Consider the following 18,648-nt stretch of genomic DNA (forward strand, 5'->3'; position numbering starts at 1 on the left):
TTTGCTTCACTATATACAGTATATATATGGATGAAATGACTATTAAACCCACTTGACTTGACATACTTTAGATTTAAATACAACTCCATTCCATGTGTTATTACATGTTAACTGTCAGTCTGTGTGTTACTATATCTGGTAATGCTGAGCCTCTCTGGGCGTTTCCTCTTGTTTCCTGTTTAAAGTTTACTTGCACTTTCACGTTCCAGAGTTTGTGTTGCAGCTTTTTCTCTCCATGTGAAGCTACAGCTGAAGGTAATTTAACTCTAATGTCTGTAATGTTTTAATATATATATATATGTATATATATAATGTCTGTAATGTCTGTCTGGTGAAGTCCAGCTTTGGTTAGTTTAGTTTAAGAGCAGAAAGCTGCAGAGAAACCAACTCAACTGGACTTGTGATGATTACACCAGGCGTTTTATTTACTTTTTATTTAAACATTTTAATCATTTTACATAACATTTCCTGACAGCAATATAAATGTAATAAACAAATGACAGGCAGTATAGGTTACAATAAGAGTAAAAATGAATAAACAAAAAAGGGAAATGAATAAATAAGTAAATATAAAGCAAAATAGAAATAGTAAAAAAATGAATAATAATAAATAATAATAAAATAAATGAAATAAAAGTAGAATAGTAATAATATTAATAATAATAACAACAATAACGACAACAGGCAGGGAGGTGGAAATCTGTAAATAGTAGCTAAGCAAAATTTTCCAATGAGGAGTTTAGAGCAGCTCCAGCACCGTACCATGCAGACTGAATCTCAGGGTCAGTCCCTGCCCTGTCACTGCAAGCCTCTCATGCTTATACATCCCTCAGTACATTCATGTGGATTTTTTTATCTAGTATCTTTTCTTTTATTGTCCATATTATTCATGTGGATTTATTATTTTATCATTCTGTTTGTGATGTATGTGAATGTTGTGTGTGATGTCTTTAAGCTACTGGGACCTTGAATTTCCCCTTAGGGATCAATAAAGTATCTATCTATCTATCTATCTATCTATCTATCTGTCTATCTATCTATCTATCTATCTATCTATCTATCTATCTATCTATCTATCTATCTATCTTTTTCCAGACAATTGGAACAACACTTAAGATGGCTGCGGGTATGTGCTGAGGGGAAGTGAAAGAGAGATGTTGAACCACTAATAACGTAACACAGCCCCAGGCCCATGAGGAAAGGGAGGAAACCCTGAAAGTGAAAGAGTTCAGTCAGTTGAGACTCCATTTCTAGTGGAGAGAACAGAGCAGGAGGAGGACACTGAAGGCTGAGGCAGGGTGAGTGTTAATCCAACATTTATTATGTTACTGTTAGCTTTTAGCTCTGACTTCATGTAGGGCCTTATGGAATCTGTCTTATAGCTTTTTAAATTCTCTATTTCATGATTCCCTCCATGACAACTGACTGAGTGCTGGCTGGTTTTATATCCTACTGTATACTCTGTGTGTGTGTGTGTTACTTCCTGATCGTTGCTTCCTGCTTTTGACTCCTGAACAAACTTGATTTCTTTTAAATGTTGTGAGCTCACAGTCAGTGTTCCTGTTTGACCTCTCAGACTGACTTCAGATCAGAAGATGAGTGGTTTGGAGGAAGAGGAGGATGGAGCAGAGTCTGTAGTATCTGGCTGTCTGTCTATGAAGAGTGATCAGTCCAAAGGAGAACCTCTGACCTTCAGTAATGAACCTGGACCCTCAGACACAAAGTAAGAGACTGTTTTACTGTCAGCTGACATGATGAAGATGAAGACTAAATGTTCTGCTAAAAGATTAATATTCATGATGCAGAACTATTAGTTCAGATACTGTTTCTAACTCAGATGGATCTCTTCTGGCTTTTAAAGCCGAATGTTGAATTTACTGTAAAGAGTTTTTTTAACTATTTAAAGTCTGAAAATGTACGTCAAATGTGGCATTTATTTTCTCAAAATAACAAACTGCCTCTATCATTTTATTGATGAAGAAATGTTTTCACAGAAAGAGGAAGAGGAGTGATGTTTCTGAGGAGGAGCAGCTATCCAGATCCAGAACCAGAGCTGGACTGAAGACAGCCAATCAGAGCAGCTCTGAACAAAGTAAGTCTGTCCATCTGTCTGCTGATGTCTTCATGTCTGAACACACCACTGGTTGTTGTAATACTGAGACATGTGTTGAGTCAGACAGCACAGACTAGGGCTACACAACATATAATTTTGTTTTATCGTTGATTAGCGTTAACTAATGCAAAATACATGTCAAGAAAGACACTCAGATATTTTTGTGTTAATTACAAGGATAATTTAACTAACTTCAAAATTAAACTGTCATTCTTTTTTCTCTTTTATATTCATTTCGATTTGTTTAATAAAAGAAAGTTAGAAATCATTTCCTTTCATTTGTTTTTAACTCAACAAGTGTTGTATTTTAGCAGAATACTGAAAGCAGCAGAACTGAGAACACTTCATGTTTGTGTGACTATGTATTGTATATATATCAATATATATATATATATATATATATATATATATCAATATTCAACAAAGTTATAGCATAACACGTATTTTCCTTATATATTATAAGACATTTAACATAAATATTGTTAGAGTTTACGTTCATCTGAAATTTAACTGGATTGTTTTTTATATTGGTAATAAAAATAATCATCGGATTGTCAACTTTTCTCTTTCTTGTTCTGTCTCTCACCTTTGTCCTTTTTAAGTGAATGTTGGTCGTCAGAAACATAAGATCAGGCTGAAGGGGACATTTGAACGTGTGACTGAAGGAGCTGAAACAGGAAGTAGAACCCTCCTCAACAGGATCTACACTGTCCTCTACCTCATAGAGGGACAGAGTGAAGAGGTTAATACCCAACATGAGGTGAGGCACCTCGAGACAGCTTCCAAGAAGAAGACCCTCCATGACTCTCTAATCAAGTGCTGCGACATCTTTAAAGCCTCACCTGACCAACAGAAACACATCAGAGTGGTTCTGACGAGCGGCGTCGCTGGCGTTGGAAAAACCTTCTCAGTGCAGAAGTTCTGTCTGGACTGGGCGAGGGGGTTTGGAAAACCAAGATATCAGTCTGGTGATTCCTCTTTCCTTCAGGGAGCTGAACTTGATCAAAGATGAGCAGTACAGTCTTCTGGAGCTGCTCCGGGTTTTCCATCCAACATTACAGGAGGTCCCAGCAGAGCAGCTCGCTGGCTCTAAACTTCTCTTCATCTTTGACGGGCCTGGATGAAAGCAGACTTTACCTGGATTTCAACAACAATGAGGCTGTTTCTGATGTCACACAGAAGTCATCAGTCAACGTTCTGTTGACAAACCTCATCCAGGGGAAGCTGCTTCCCTCGGCTCTTGTCTGGATAACTTCCCGACCTGCAGCAGCCAATCAGATCCCTCCTGCATGTGTTGACAGGGTAACAGAAATACGAGGCTTCACTGATGCCCAGAAGGAGGAGTATTTCAGGAAGAGAGTCAGTGATGAAGAGCTGTCCAGCAGAATCATCTCCCACATCAAGACCTCCAGGAGCCTCCACCTCATGTGTCTGATCCCAGTCTTCTGCTGGATCACTGCTACAGTTCTTGACCACATGTTGACTACAGACCAGAGAGGAGAGCTGCCCAAGACCCTGACTGACATGTACTCACACTTCCTGCTGGTTCAGACAAAGAGGAAGAAGCTCAAGTATGCTGAGGGACATGAGACGAGTCCACAGGAGCTGACGGAGGCTGACAAGGAAATTCTTCTGAAGCTGGGGAGGCTGGCGTTTGAGCAGCTGGAGAAAGGAAACATCATGTTCTACCAAGAAGACCTGGAGCGCTGTGGTCTGGACGTCACAGAGGCCTCGCTGTACTCAGGAGTTTGTTCACAGATCTTCAAAAGTGAGAGCGTGATCTTCCAGAAAACAGTCTACTGCTTCGTTCATCTGAGCGTTCAGGAGTTTCTGGCTGCAGTCTACCTGTTCCACTGTTACACCAACAGGAACACACAGGTACTGGAGGACTTCCTGGGAGAAGACTACGTTGTCTTCCTGAAGAAAGTCATTAAGAAATCCCTTGAAAGTGAAAATGGCCACCTGGACCTGTTTGTCCGCTTCCTTCATGGCCTCTCTCTGGAGTCCAACCAGAGACTCTTAGGAGGCCTGCTGGGTCAGACAGACAACAGTCCAGAAATCATCCAGAGAGCCATCAACAACCTGAAGGAGATGAACAGTGATGATATCTCTGCTGACAGAAGCATCAACATCTTCCATTGTCTGATGGAGATGAACGACCACTCGGTCCATCAGGAGATCCAAGAGTTCCTGAAGTCAGAGAACAGATCAGAGAAGGAACTCTCTGTGATCCACTGCTCAGCTCTGGCCTACATGCTGCAGATGTCAGAGGAGGTTCTGGATGAGTTGGACCTGGAGAAGTACAACACATCAGAGGAGGGACGACAGAGACTGATTCCAGCTGTGAGAAACTGCAGAAAGGCTCGGTAAGTCCAAATGTGATTGTCATTTTAAATCAGTGTGAAGCTGAGACCATCAGTATTAGAGTAAACATACAGACTTTACACACACGAACAATATAAAACTTACACACTATAAAAGATAAACCTGCTTATTGTAAATAATTCTACATGTTACTCTGCAAATGTTTTTGTCGTCTCAAACGCTGTGAGAATGAGATGTTGATGATCTTTGTGTTTGTAGCTAAAGTATCTTCTGTCATCATTTAATCACAACAGACAGCCTTTTCACAGTGTATACAGAGTCAGCAGTGTGTTTTTATAATGTGTTTATTTTATATACAAACAGAGATTCATTATTTGTGATTTGCTGAACTAACATCACATGCAGTTTAAGCTTTTTCATAATAACTTTCAGTTAGTTATTTTTGTCATATTTTTCTTCCTAGAAGGAGTTTTTCCTCGCCACTGTCGCACTAAGTGTTCAAGTCTGTTGTTACGGAGTAGGATACAGAAATCATAGGCTCCTGTTATCTAAAAGATTTTCAGTGCAATGGCTCAATATTTAAATGATTTTGACAACGTGTAATCACTTTCATTGGACAAAAAGTAAGGTTCAAAATTGCCCCATTAGGTTACATTCTAGCTTGATTCAAGCCGGCCTGTCATTGCAATCTCGCTCAATACTGGACCCAGGTTAAAAAAATAAACGGTAGTTAACCTTTAATATAACTGCTTTTGGGTAAATTCTTGATGTAAACATTGAGACTTTAATAATAGAGACAGAGGCAAGTCCCATCGGAGGGGAAAACATCTCTGTGCTCTGTTGACTAGAAAACAACAGAAACATGTCTAAAAGCTGCTCTGTTTTAATATTCAATACCAAAAGGCTAAATAATCTGGAAGTTAAGTTTCCATAACCTGCCGACCTGAAAAACTGAGCTTTTATGAAGAAAAGAGTGGATACAGACATGATGAATCAGCGGAGAGAATGGGAAGACTTTAGGATCCCACAGCATCATCACACCAATCTAACGATATGTCCAACGTTATGTGTGTTAGCTTAACTTACAGATAGAAGCAGAGAGTTCCCCTCCGGTGGGCGTGGCTTTCAGAGTATGACGCGATGCGCTCTGTCTCTATGCAGCAGGTTAGAGGGAACCTTGTACTACTTTATCATCTCTTTCATATCCAAGATAAATTAGTTTTACAACTGAAATATCCTAAATAAACACTGAAATTGTGAATCAGAATCAAATCTATCAGGAAATTAGAGGCGATACCCAGCCCTAATATCTATAATCATTGTTTGATGAGAGAGAGGATGTGGGGGGAGGCCAAAAAAAACATCTCCATCCTCGTTAAATGAAAGCTGAACTTTACATTGTTTAGTTTCCAACAATGAGCATATTTTGATATGGGACAAGCTTTTTAAAGATTGCCCCATTTCTGGTCACCCTAAAACTGTCAGACAACGTGTTTCTTTTACATTTCAGTAACACTGAAGGCAAGATGGGCAAAGAAAATGGCAGCACACATTAGCACCGTGGTTCTTTTTTGAATGTGTGTATTTATCTCCTGATTTACTGAGACATCAGCTGATCATACAGTGAGCTGCTGGGCCGACCTCCAGGTTCATTCTGCTAGTAAAGGAGAGCTCAGCAGGTTCACCTCAGTGGTGGGATTTTATCTTCCTCAAGCTCAGAGAAGAAGTGAGTTGTAGTTAAACTATAAATGCAAGTCTGCAGTCTTAATTTTTTAATAAAAAATAAATCCAGAATGGATCTCTGTCTGTATGGCATGGCCATTTTTGAAAGGGGTTCCGTGACTTCTCACCTCAACATATCTGAATCTAACATCAGACCCTTGTGAATGTGCTTTTTGATTAAATGTGATAGTCTGTTTTATAAGGATAAAAGTTTCAGATTTGATTATTCTTTAAATGTTGTTTATTATCTGTCATCACAGGATTATTAACGGTGCACTCTCTGAGACTGACTGTGAAGTCGTGGCCTCAGCTCTGAAGTCCAACCCTTCCCATCTGAGAGAGCTGGACCTGAGTTACAATGACCTGAAGGATTCAGCAGTGGAGTGTCTGTGTGCTGGACTGCAGAGTCCAAACTGTAGACTGGAGACTCTGAGGTCAGTTCATGTATTGTCCTCACATACAGTGTATAACTCACTAGGGGTGATGGAACAAATACCGAAAGTCAAATATATTTGAATAGTAAGAAAATCTATTCTATTTTAATGCTGAAATTACTATTCGAATATAATTCTTTATAACTATGTAGGCTAATGTTTTAACGATTTTTGCCTTGGCCTACCCGCATGCTTTTTTTTCACGTCTGATAAACAATCAGTTATGTTTTTAGGACTAGGTGAAACAATCCCCTGTTTAGAACCTGAGGTATGAGTTGTGACGATGCATCCATCGGAGTGGTTTCCTCGCTGTGGTGGTGACAGGTCTGGTTGAGTGGAATGAGAATGGGTGTTTTTAGCTTCATTGGGGTCATCAGGTGGTCACCCTCCTTCACTGGTGTTTCATTGATAGGCCCACGACACCTCCGGACTGCCGTCCCAGGTGTGGCCCCCCTCTGCTTTCAACCCTTACGTGCCACAGGTGTTATTAGGGGTCCAGGTGGAGTCACCCCTTTTCACCCATAGCCATCAACTTGCTTCTTGTGTTGCACATGAGAGGGCTTTGATGTTTTGGCGTAGGGTTTGGCCTCACACTCCCAATTCCTTAAGCAGCCTGATGGTTGACTTGCTCATGAAGAAACTTCAGTCAAACTTACGAACCTCTGCACCAGCGCAATCGGTCCTAGCCACATCACTGTCGTGCCAATAATGACATTAATTCAAATTCTCGTCTAATATTGCTTAATTCAGTCACGATTAATTATCATGTTTCCAAATTGACTTGTTTAGAGTAGATATTTATACATGCTGAGAAGGGATTTCATATACTGTATCACCAAAAGTCCAGACTCAACATATAAACGCAATCGTTATTTGTCTTCTTATATGATATTTATCTAAATGTTAAGCTTTATTGTATTTAAACCGCCCTCCTCATGTCAGGATATAAAATATAACAATTCTGAAATCTTTGAATGTTTTCAAATCATTTTGTTCTTATTTATAATATGTCATAAAGCACAAAGTATGAACTATGGCTGAGAATGAGGACCTAATTCTTTTTTTATCTTATGTGAATGTGGATATCTTATGTCTTTTTACTCCTCATTCAGTCACAATTAGTTATCAAGTTTCCAACGTGTTTAGAATAATATAGCCAGAATTTAAATATGTTTAAAGGGATTTTATATTCTCTAACACCAAAAGTCCAGACTAAACATTTAAACACAAATGTTATCTGTCTTCTTCATTACCGTCCATTACATTACATTACATTACATGTCATTTAGCTGACGCTTTTATCCAAAGTGACTTACAAAAACAACAACACTCCATTAATGTGATTTATTCATCATTTAACATACAATATGTAACTTTCTGCTGCTAAGGGTCTCTCAGTCAAAACAATGGATGGTAAACTTTTGATGACATTGGGAGGTTGCGTGGAATTATGGGAGTTATAGTTTTTATTGTTAAACACCATCCCTGATTAGAATGTATCTGTTCACGGACGAGTTTACCCATTCGTGGTTATTCACGTTACGTTTAGTAATGTTTATTCATGTCATTCTAATAAAATAGCTGCAGTTTCCCCAACATAATAATGTTTTTCTTTATTTGATTTGTATTGTTAGCTGACCAGTTAGCTAGTGAGCCAGCAAGCTAAAATTAGCCAGTAGCCAAAACCACACTAACACAATATATTTCATATGTCATTGTCACCTTTTGGATGTTTTCAACACCAGGGTGGACGGGGTTAGTTGTAATGTGTGGGTGGGGATTGCTCCAGGACGGCGAGAATGTTAGATGGCCATTGTTGTGCAGCAGTAGAAGATCTCCCAGCTGCCCGGAGTTATCTCCCCCTTCACTTTGCTGTAATCTTAAATAGGCGTTTTGGTTCTTAACCCACCTTTTGTTGGGTTAATCTAGCTAACTGTAAAGACAGCTAAACGCAAAGGGGGGAGAAATTCGGCAGGAAGGAGATTTTTGACACGAACACTGGTAGGGCTAACGGAGACGTAGCTAACGTTATGGATGACGTTGGGTCTGATATGGTCTGTTTCCGAAAGCTTTATTGAATTGCTGTTAGCGTCGTTAGCACCCCGGGCACTGGAGTTAAGTGCTGGCTGGGTACAGATTGCTGTAATGGTAGTGGCTGGCTGCTAGCTGACTCGGGGCTAATGGTAACTATATTTCCCAGGGCTGTTGTCAGCTGTCATCCCGAGTGAAGTCTATCTGCACTGGGGCTAGTGAGGCAGCCCAACTGAGGTGTGCTAGCTGGCTAAATTATGATTAGATTAATCGTATGTCTAAACAGCTAACGTTAACGTCACAAGTGAATTTATTCGTGGGATATTACAATTATGAGTATTTCTTTCTGTGTCATTGTATGATTTACAATTACTCCTGAACATCTTCTCAACATCATGTGGGTGCCAGTGTTTTGACGGAAGTTGTAAGTAACTAGAAGGAGAAAGGTTATATGACGCCATTGACAAGCGACTAAAGTAAACGTACAATGTCAAAAATAAAATAAAAGATTTCTCTGGGTTTGCAATTTAATGGAAACATTTGGGATAGTGTAAGAACACAACTCATAAAAATATATAACATAGGTATGTTTTTTTAGACATTTTAATGCAGAAATTTTACATTTTTCTACCTTTTTAAATATGCTGATATGTTTCAACAGGAGTTAAATATAAATAACTTGTTTGCTTCCTGTTGTCTCTCCAGACTGAGTGGCTGTAACCTGTCAGAGAGAAGCTGTGAAGCTCTGTCCTCAGTTCTCAGCTCCCAGTTCTCTTGTCTGAGAGAGCTGGACCTGAGTAACAACAACCTGCAGGATTCAGGAGGGAAGCTGATCTCTGATGGACTGAAGAGTCCACACTGCACACTGGAGACTCTCAGGTTAGATCAAGAACAATAATCTTTGAAAACACAGTATTGCAAAAATACTTTGTAAACATTCAAAAGATTTGTAATGTTTCCAATGTATTTTAATCTGATTAAGAATCACTTCATTAAGCATGATTCAGATTCCTTTTACTGTCATTGTAAAATAATACAACAAAATTCCATTGAACCAAGTGAGGACGGCGCATAACCAATAAATTAGTTTAAAAATGAAACATGACATATGAACTGTGGCTGCGATACAGAAATAATTAATATTATAATATCATGCAATTTTGGTTAATGGACTTTTGTTTATTCCTGATTATACAACAAGTAGATCCAACCAGACAATCTGATTGGATCACATCAGCCGTTTGGATTAAATCAGTTGTTTGCAGACGTATAGTAGCTAAATCTATCCATGAACAATATATTTCTTTAAGTAGATATAGTTTAAACCAGATTAAGTTAGCCAAGCAGTTTGGTGTTTATATGTGCGGTAGTTATGTTTGGAAAATTCCACGATCTCTACTGTTACAAAGCTAACGTTAGCTTAAGATGACTGGCTGACTAACGTTTAACAGGGAGGGACTACAAATTCTCTCTGTTGCTTTTCTTTATTTTGAGAGTGAATTGCCCCACAATATGAATACAGTTTGATTATAACTTTTATTTAGTTGGTAACCATTGTTGTATAATCACTTTATTACATGAGAGGGTTTGATTTTACATCATATTATCACTTCAGCCAGTGCCTCGGTCCTAGATGCATCACTGTTGTTCCAATAATGACGTTAAATCAAACCATCTTGTGTAATATTGCTTAATTCAGTCATGATTAATTATCATGTTTCCAACTTGTTTAGAATAGAGCAGCAGCTATTTAAACATGCTGAGAGGGATTTCATATACTGTATCACCAAAATTCCAGACTCAACATATAAACACAATTGTTGTTTGTCTTCTTATATGATATTTCTCTAAACGTTAAAAATTAAAAAAATTCGGAAATCTTTGAATGTTTTCAAATCATTTTGTTCTTATTTATAATATGTCGTAAAGAACGAAGTATGAATTATGGCTGAGATTGAGAACCTAATTTTTTTTATCTTATGTGAATGTGGATATCTGATGTCTTTTCCTCCTCATTCAGTCACAATTAATTATCATGTTTCCAACGTGTTTAGAATAATATAGCAAGGATTTTAACGTGTTTAAAATGGATTTTATATTCTCTAACACCAAAAGTCCAGACTTAACATTTAAACACAAATTTGATCTGTCTTCTTCATTACCGTCCCTCCAACAAAGCTCTGTTAGTGAGATTTATTCATCATTTAACGTACAATATGTAACTTTCTGCAGCTAGGGGTCTCTCAGTCAAAACAATGGATGGTAAACTTTTGATGACGTTGGGAAGTTGCGTGGAATTATGGGACTTGTAGTTTTTATTGTTAAGCACCATCCCCGATTAGAATGTAACTGTTCATGGACGAGTTTACCCATTCGTGGTTATTCACGTTACATTTAGTAATGTTTATTCATGTCATTCTAATAAAATAGCTGCAGTTTCCCCAAAATAATAATGTTTTTCTTGATTTGAATTGTATTGTTAGCTGACCAGTTAGCTGGTGAGCCAGCAAGCTAAAATTAGCCAGCAGCCAAAACCACACTAGCACAATATATTTCACATGTCAATGTCACAATTTGGATGTTTTCAACACCAGAGCGGACAGGGTTAGTTGTAACGTGTGAGTGGGGATTGCCGGGGGAATCTCCAGGATGGCGAGGATGTTAGATGGCCGTTGTGCAGCAATAGAAGATCTCCCAGCTGCCCGGAGTTATCTCCCCCTTCACTTTGCTGTAATTTTAAATAGGTGTTTTGGTGCTTAACCCACCTTTTGTTGGGTTAATTTTGCTCACTGTAAAGACAGCTACATGCAAAGGGGGTAGAAATTCGGCAGGGAGGAGATTTTTGGCACGAACACTGGTAGCGCTAACAGAGACGTAGCTAACGTTATGGATGGACGTTGTTCTGACTCGGGCGCCTGGGTCTTATATGGTCTGTTTCCTGACGCTTCATTAAATTGCCGTTAGCGTCGTTAGCACCCCGGCACTGGAGTTAAGTGCTGGCCGGGTACAGATTGCTGTAATGGTAGTGGCTTGCTACTAGCTGAATGGGGGCTAACAGTAACTATATGTCCCAGGGCTGTTGTCAACTGTCATCCCGAGTGAAGTCTATCTGCACCGGGGCTAGTGAGGCAGCCTGACCGGGGTTTGCTAGCTGGCTAAATTAGGATTAGATTAGTCGTCTATCGAAACTGCTAACGTTGATGTTACTAGTGAATTTATTCGTGGGTTAGCCCAGCGCTGTTTTTATTCGTGGTAAAAACAATCATGCTACTAATAACTTCATGAGCATGTTGAACGATGTTGTAACCCTATAATGTTACCCACCAAGCATTTGCATTAACGTTAGCTACTTTTCAACTAGCACATTGTAGTAACATTAAGATGGATTGATATTGATATGTATCAATGAATAAGATCTCTGCTGTATTTCTGTGTTGCAAAGTGGCATGTAATTAATAACGAAATGATTCCGTGTGGGGAAAAAAGCAATATTACAGTTATGAGTATTTCTTTCTGTGTCACTGTATGATTTACAATTACTCCTGAACATCATCTCAACATCATTTGGGTACCAGTGTTTTGACGGAAGTCGGGAGTAACTAGAAAGAGAGAGTTTATATGACGCCATTGACAGGCGACTAAAGGAAACTAAATGAAATAAAATAACAGATTTATCTGGGTTTGTAATTTGATGGAAATATTTGGGATAGTGTAAGAACACAACTCATAATATATAACATAGGTATGTTTTTGTTAGACATTTTAATGCAGAAATGTTATATATTGTACCTTTTAATTATATAATATTTAATATATAAACAGGATTTAAATATAAATAACTTGTTTGCTTCCTCTCCAGACTGAGTGGCTGTAGCCTGTCAGAGACAGACTATGAAGCTCTGTCCTCAGTTCTCCGCTCCCAGTCCTCTAGTCTGAGAGAGCTGGACCTGAGTAACAACAACCTGCAGGATTCAGGAGGGAAGCTGATCTCTGTTGGACTGAAGAGTCCACACTGCACACTGGAGACTCTCAGGTCAGATCAAGAACAATAATCTTTGAAAACACAGTATTGCAAAACTTAAATTTACATTTACATACATTACATTTAAACACAAAAGTTATCTGTCTTCTTCATTACTGTCCCTCCAACAAAGCTCTGTTAGTGTGATTTATTCATCATTAAACGTACAATATGTAACTTTCTGCCACTAGGGGTCTCTCTAAGAAGGCTTCCTGCTTCTTACAGTGCAGACGCTCTATTGCTTGCTCCTGCTTCTGCTTGCATATTTTTGCTGATAATCTTGCTTTTCCTCTGAGAGAAACTATGAGCAGCGGCTCTTGGATACTTATAAATCACTGGACTATACATTTTTTGTAGACATAGTAGGCTATTGTCATATTTGAAAATTTTTCTGCGTGAGCATGGCCTACCAATAGCTCAAGCCTGTCCTAAAGTGACTGTAGCTAAAGCTAATTAGCAGCAAGATGCCACCCTTCTCCATAGAGGACTACTACAAACTCCTTCAGAAGATTGCAGTTCTGGAAACCAAAATTTACCGGTTAGAAGTAAACGTGGAAGTGAACAGATCATGTGGAAATGACACCACTTTACCAGTGACCCAAAACAATGGACAAAAGCATGCTAACACATGGCTAACTAGCACCAGCAAGACCACAAAGAAACAAGAGGGCTGTGGAACGGATAATAAATCAACAAGTGGCAGTCCTCCCCGGAACTCTTTTGGTGCAAAACCTAAGATTAAATAATTTTCCTGGGAAATGGGAGGACGACTAACGGGCAGAGCACAGCGCCCTGAGATTTGTGATACGACCGGCTGCCCTGCATTACCACCCAGGCAAAGCGCCTCTTCAACCCCTGTACTTAGCAGGACACAGTCGTGGACAGCTGCAAAAGGGAAAATCAGCAACAAAATGCCTCCCCAACAACTGAGTGTGCAGGTGAAGAACAGATTTGCTCCACTGCTGCAGGACCCTGGACATGACCTGGATTACGTCTCATCGTCACACAGCAGGGTAAGGACTGAGAGCAATTCTAAAAGTAATGGCTACAGGGAAAGCTAATGACTGGGCCCCAAACTCTGATTGTGGGTGACTCTGCTGTGAAAGATATAAAAAGCAGTAAAAACACCAAAATACTCTGTTTTCCCAAAGATATGGTGTCTGACTTGGCCCAAAGAATCCAGGATATTATAGCAGCACACCCAACTGTGAAGAACATTATACTGCATATAGGGTCAAATGATGTTGTAAAGCAAGAGTCTGAAGTGCTGAATCGTGACTTTATGAATCTGCTGAACACAGTCAGCTCCCTAAACGCAAAGGTGTTTATCAGTGGCCCTATACCACCAGTCAGAGGAGGAGCTGAGAGATTCGGCAGACTGTTGGCACTGAACAAATGGCTTTCAATTGCATGTACCAACAACCATTCTCTGCAGTTCATTGACAATTTTAACATTTTCTGCAGACATCTTTTTAAAGCAGATGGACTATTCCTTAACAAGCCAGGAGTAAAGCTGTTCACCTCTAGCCTACTTTACTTTCTGCGCCACACATCTGCTCCCTTGGCCAAGGACACAAGACAAGATGAACCAAAACAAGAGGAAGACACAACAAAGTGCGGCAGTGAGCCACCACAGCCCCCACCTGAGCAAAGATTTGACCATGGGAGACCAAAGAGCAGAGATGAGAAATCTCAACACCCCTTCTCACCCGTCCAACACTCCTCAAACCCCTTGGACAACCACGACAGCTTTGAGGACCTCTTTAAGGATACGTCGCTCTCCCCTCTTTCCCCCATCCCCATGTTGGAGTTCACTGACCAGATGAGGCAGCTGGTAAATGCTGGAACCAAGTATGCCCCCCTTCCTTCTCCCATCGTAAAATGCCAGGCACCTCTGCCCCCTCAAGGACGGCAGTTAACTCCTCCCCAAACTGATAAGGATACTTGTGTGCAAAAGGCAACAAGCATTAACTGATATGGGCCGGGTCCAGGCTGCATGCCTAGTAGCACTCATGACTCTTTCCAAGACAAGCCTGGGCCCTGCTTATTAGATTCTTCCACAATTTATGTTGTGATAGGTAATAGAAAAAGAATGGCGAATAAGCACGTGACTGCAAACTTTGCAAATTTAGCATCCATTCCTCGTCAGCCACAGTATGTCCCAAAAAATGAAAACGCACTAACACTAGCCCTACTAAACGTTAGGTCTTTGGCAGGAAAGTCATTTTTAATCAATGATTTTATTATCAAGCACAATCTTGATTTTATGTTTTTAACTGAAACCTGGTTGGACCATAATAACAGTGCTGCTGTTCTCATTGAGTCAGCCCCCCCAAACTATAGTTTTATGAGTGAGAATAGAGTGAATAAGAAAGGAGGTGGAGTCGCCATTTTGTTTAATGACTCATTCCAATGTACGCAATTATCTTACGGAAATTTTGCTTCTTTTGAATATGTGGCTCTTCAGCTAAGATCCTCCCCTCAAGCTCTACTTCTAAATATCTACAGGCCACCTAAATACTGTGCATCCTTCTTTGATGACTTTACTGAACTGCTGTCTATAATCTGTATTAACTTTGACCGTGTAATTATTGCTGGTGATTTTAACATTCATGTTGACAAACCCCAGGACCGAGGGACCAAAGAACTGTGTTGTGTTTTTGAGAGCTATGGACTGACTCAGCATGTGACACACGCCCGCACAATAAGGGGCACACTCTGGACTTGATTATCTCCAAGGGTCTGAACATTTCCAAGGTTGTGGTGACTGATGTTGCTCTGTCTGATCATTCCTGTGTTTTCTTTAACGGCACTATCTCTGTGCCCAAAAGTGTTCAAACAAAGTTAATCAGAAAACGGTATATCACTGAAAACACCAGTGAATCATTCATTCAGCTTTTCTCCTCTACACCCACCCTCACTGGGGCCTCAGTCACTGAGCTTGTAGATAATTTCAACTGTAAAATTACGAACGTTATTGATGCTATTGCTCCCACTAAAGTCAAAGCTGTCTCTGGTAAGAAAAGATCTCCATGGAGAAATTTTATAGTTGTGAGAACAGAAAAAAGAGTGTCGAAAAGCTGAACGCGGTTGGCGAAAATCTAATCTCCAGGTCCATTATAACACTTATAAAGAGAGACTTCGCATTTATAATCTGGAACTAAGAAATGCAAGGCGGTCCTTTTTCTCTGACATTATTGCCAGAAACAATAATAATTCACGTGCTTTGTTTGCTACTGTCGATAGATTAACTAACCCTCCAGTACCAGTAGCATCTGAACTGTTGTCTACCAAGGCTTGCAATGACTTTGCCTCCTTCTTCACAGACAAAATTCAGAAAATTAGACAAACAGTCAGTGCTTCCATATCAAGTACACGATATGTGTTGTCACAGTGTGCACGCAAAACAAATTCCAACATGACACAATTTCATACGATCAACCTTAAAAACCTGGAGGACATTATACAATATCTGAAAACCTCCTCCTGTTGCCTTGATATTCTACCAATGGGTGTTTTCAAAAATGTTTTGAATTGTTTGGCTTCTGATCTTCTACAGATTGGAAACACATCTCTGCTCTCAGGTATCTTCCCACAGGCCCTGAAAACTGCAGTCATCAAGCCACTCCTAAAAAAGAACAATCTAGACATGACACTAATGAGCAACTATAGGCCAATATCAAACCTTCCATTTTTAAGTAAAATCATAGAAAAAGTGGTTTTTCAACAACTCAACCTTTTCTTATCGCTAAACAACAGTTTTGATGCCTTCCACTCAGGTTTTCGACCACACCACAGCACTGAGACGGCTCTTGTTGAAGTCTTTAATGACATCCACTTAAACACAGATAGTGGCAAAATTTCAGTCTTAGTATTACTTGATCTCAGTGCTGCATTTGATACGGTAGACCATGACATATTGCTTGACCGATTGGAAAACTGGGTTGGTCTTTCTGTCTCAGTACTAAAGTGGTTTGAATCCTATTTAAAGAATAGGGACTACTTTGTGTCTATAGGTATTTATACATCTGAGCATACAAATATGACGTGCGGAGTTCCCCAAGGCTCAGTTCTGGGGCCTCTTCTGTTCAACATCTACATGCTTCCACTGGCTCAGATTATGGAAAACAACAAAATAAGTTACCATAGTTATGCGGATGACACCCAAATTTACATAACCTTATTGCCAGGGAACTATAGCCCAATGCAACATTAAAAAGGACTTATGTCTCAGCAGGATCTGGAAAAACTTGTCCATGCTTTTATCTTCAGTAGACCTGACTACTGTAACAGTGTCTTTACAGGTCTCCCCAAAAAATCAATCAGACAGCTGCAGCTGATTCAGAACGCTGCTGCTCGAGTCCTCACTAAGACCAAGAAAGTGGATCACATCACTCCAGTACTGAAGTCTCTACACTGGCTTCCAGTGCCTCAAATAATTGATTTCAAAATACTTTTACTGGTTTATAAATCACTAAACGGTTTAGGGCCAAAATACATTTCTGATCTGCTACTACATTATGACCCACCCAGACCTCTCAGGTGGTCTGGGACAGGTCTGCTACACTATGACCCACCCAGACCTCTCAGGTGGTCTGGGACAGGTCTGCTACACTATGACCCACCCAGACCTCTCAGGTGGTCTGGGACAGGTCTACTACACTATGACCCACCCAGACCTCTCAGGTCGTCTGGGACAGGTCTACTTGTTGTCCCCAGAGTCAGAACTAAACAGGGGGAAGCAGCGTTCAGTTTTTATGCTCCACATATTTGGAACAAACTCCCAGAAACCTGTAGGTCCGCTCCAACTCTCAGTTCTTTTAAATCTAAGCTAAAGACCTATCTTTTTGATGTTGCTTTTCTTTAAATAATCTATTTTATTAACTTTAATTTCTTATACTGCACTATCAATTTTATTCTTGTCTTTTAATGTTTTTAATTTGTTTATTAATGTTTTTAAATTGTTTTTAATTGTTTTCTTGCTGCTCTTTAATGTTTTATGTAAAGCACTTTGAATTGCCCTGTTGCTGAAATGTGCTATACAAATAAAGCTGCCTTGCCTTGCCTCCGTCAAAACAATGGATGGTAAACTTTTGATTACGTTGGGAAGTTGCATGGAATTATGGTAGTTGTAGTTTTTATTGTTAAACACCATCCCCGATTAGAATGTATCTGTTCACGGACAAGTTTACCCATTCAAGGTTATTCACGTTACGTTTAGTAATGTTTATTCATGTCATTCTAATAAAATAGCTGCAGTTTCCCCAACATAATTACGTTTTTCTTGATTCGATTTGTTTTGTGAGCTGACCAGTTAGCTAGTGAGGCAGAAAGCTAAGCATTAGCATTAGCATTAGCCAGCAGCTAAAACAACACTAGCACAATATATTTCACATGTCAATGTCACCTTTTGGATGTTTTCAACATCAGGGCGGACGGGGTTAGTTGTAACATGTGGCTGGGGATTGCCGGGGGATGTCCAGGACGGCGAGGACTTTAGATGGCCGTTGTGCAGCAGCAGAAGATCTGAGCCAATTTCTTCCTCTGGTCGGCTGCGTCCCCGGGCGCCGTGATTGGCTGCCCACTGGTCCCTTGAGGGATGGGTTAAATGCAGAGAATGAATTTCGCTACATACACATACGTATGTGTATGTGACAATAAAGTACCCTTACCTTACCTTACCTTATAACATGTTTCAGATTATTCATAAATAGGCCTATATGTATAAAAAAACACCTTATCTGTGTCTTTTCCCGTTGGTTGTCCTGCAGATAACACAAACACACACCTGTTGATGTGCTGTCTGGATGCTCGCATAATCTTTTGTTATTGTGGCCTCCATGTTTTCACCAACCTGATGCTCTAGGCTATGGCCATCCGTTGGTGGCAGTCATGCAAAAAGTTGTTATGCCAAACACCAATATAACTGAAGAAGAAGAACACGCATCCCGACCATGTGAACGCTGGCAGTCAGAAAAACAACGTAACCACGGGGGTGGTCC

General features: G+C 39.8%; 1 pseudogene; it reads left to right on the plus strand.

The window, feature by feature from the left end:
- LOC120543706 overlaps nt 1–12,692 on the plus strand; it is a 301,907-nt pseudogene extending 289,215 nt beyond the window's left edge.
- Nucleotides 12,693–18,648: the final 5,956 nt, after the last annotated feature.

Source organism: Perca fluviatilis, chromosome 2 (genome assembly GCF_010015445.1).
Source record: "Perca fluviatilis chromosome 2, GENO_Pfluv_1.0, whole genome shotgun sequence".
Taxonomy (NCBI): domain Eukaryota; kingdom Metazoa; phylum Chordata; class Actinopteri; order Perciformes; family Percidae; genus Perca; species Perca fluviatilis.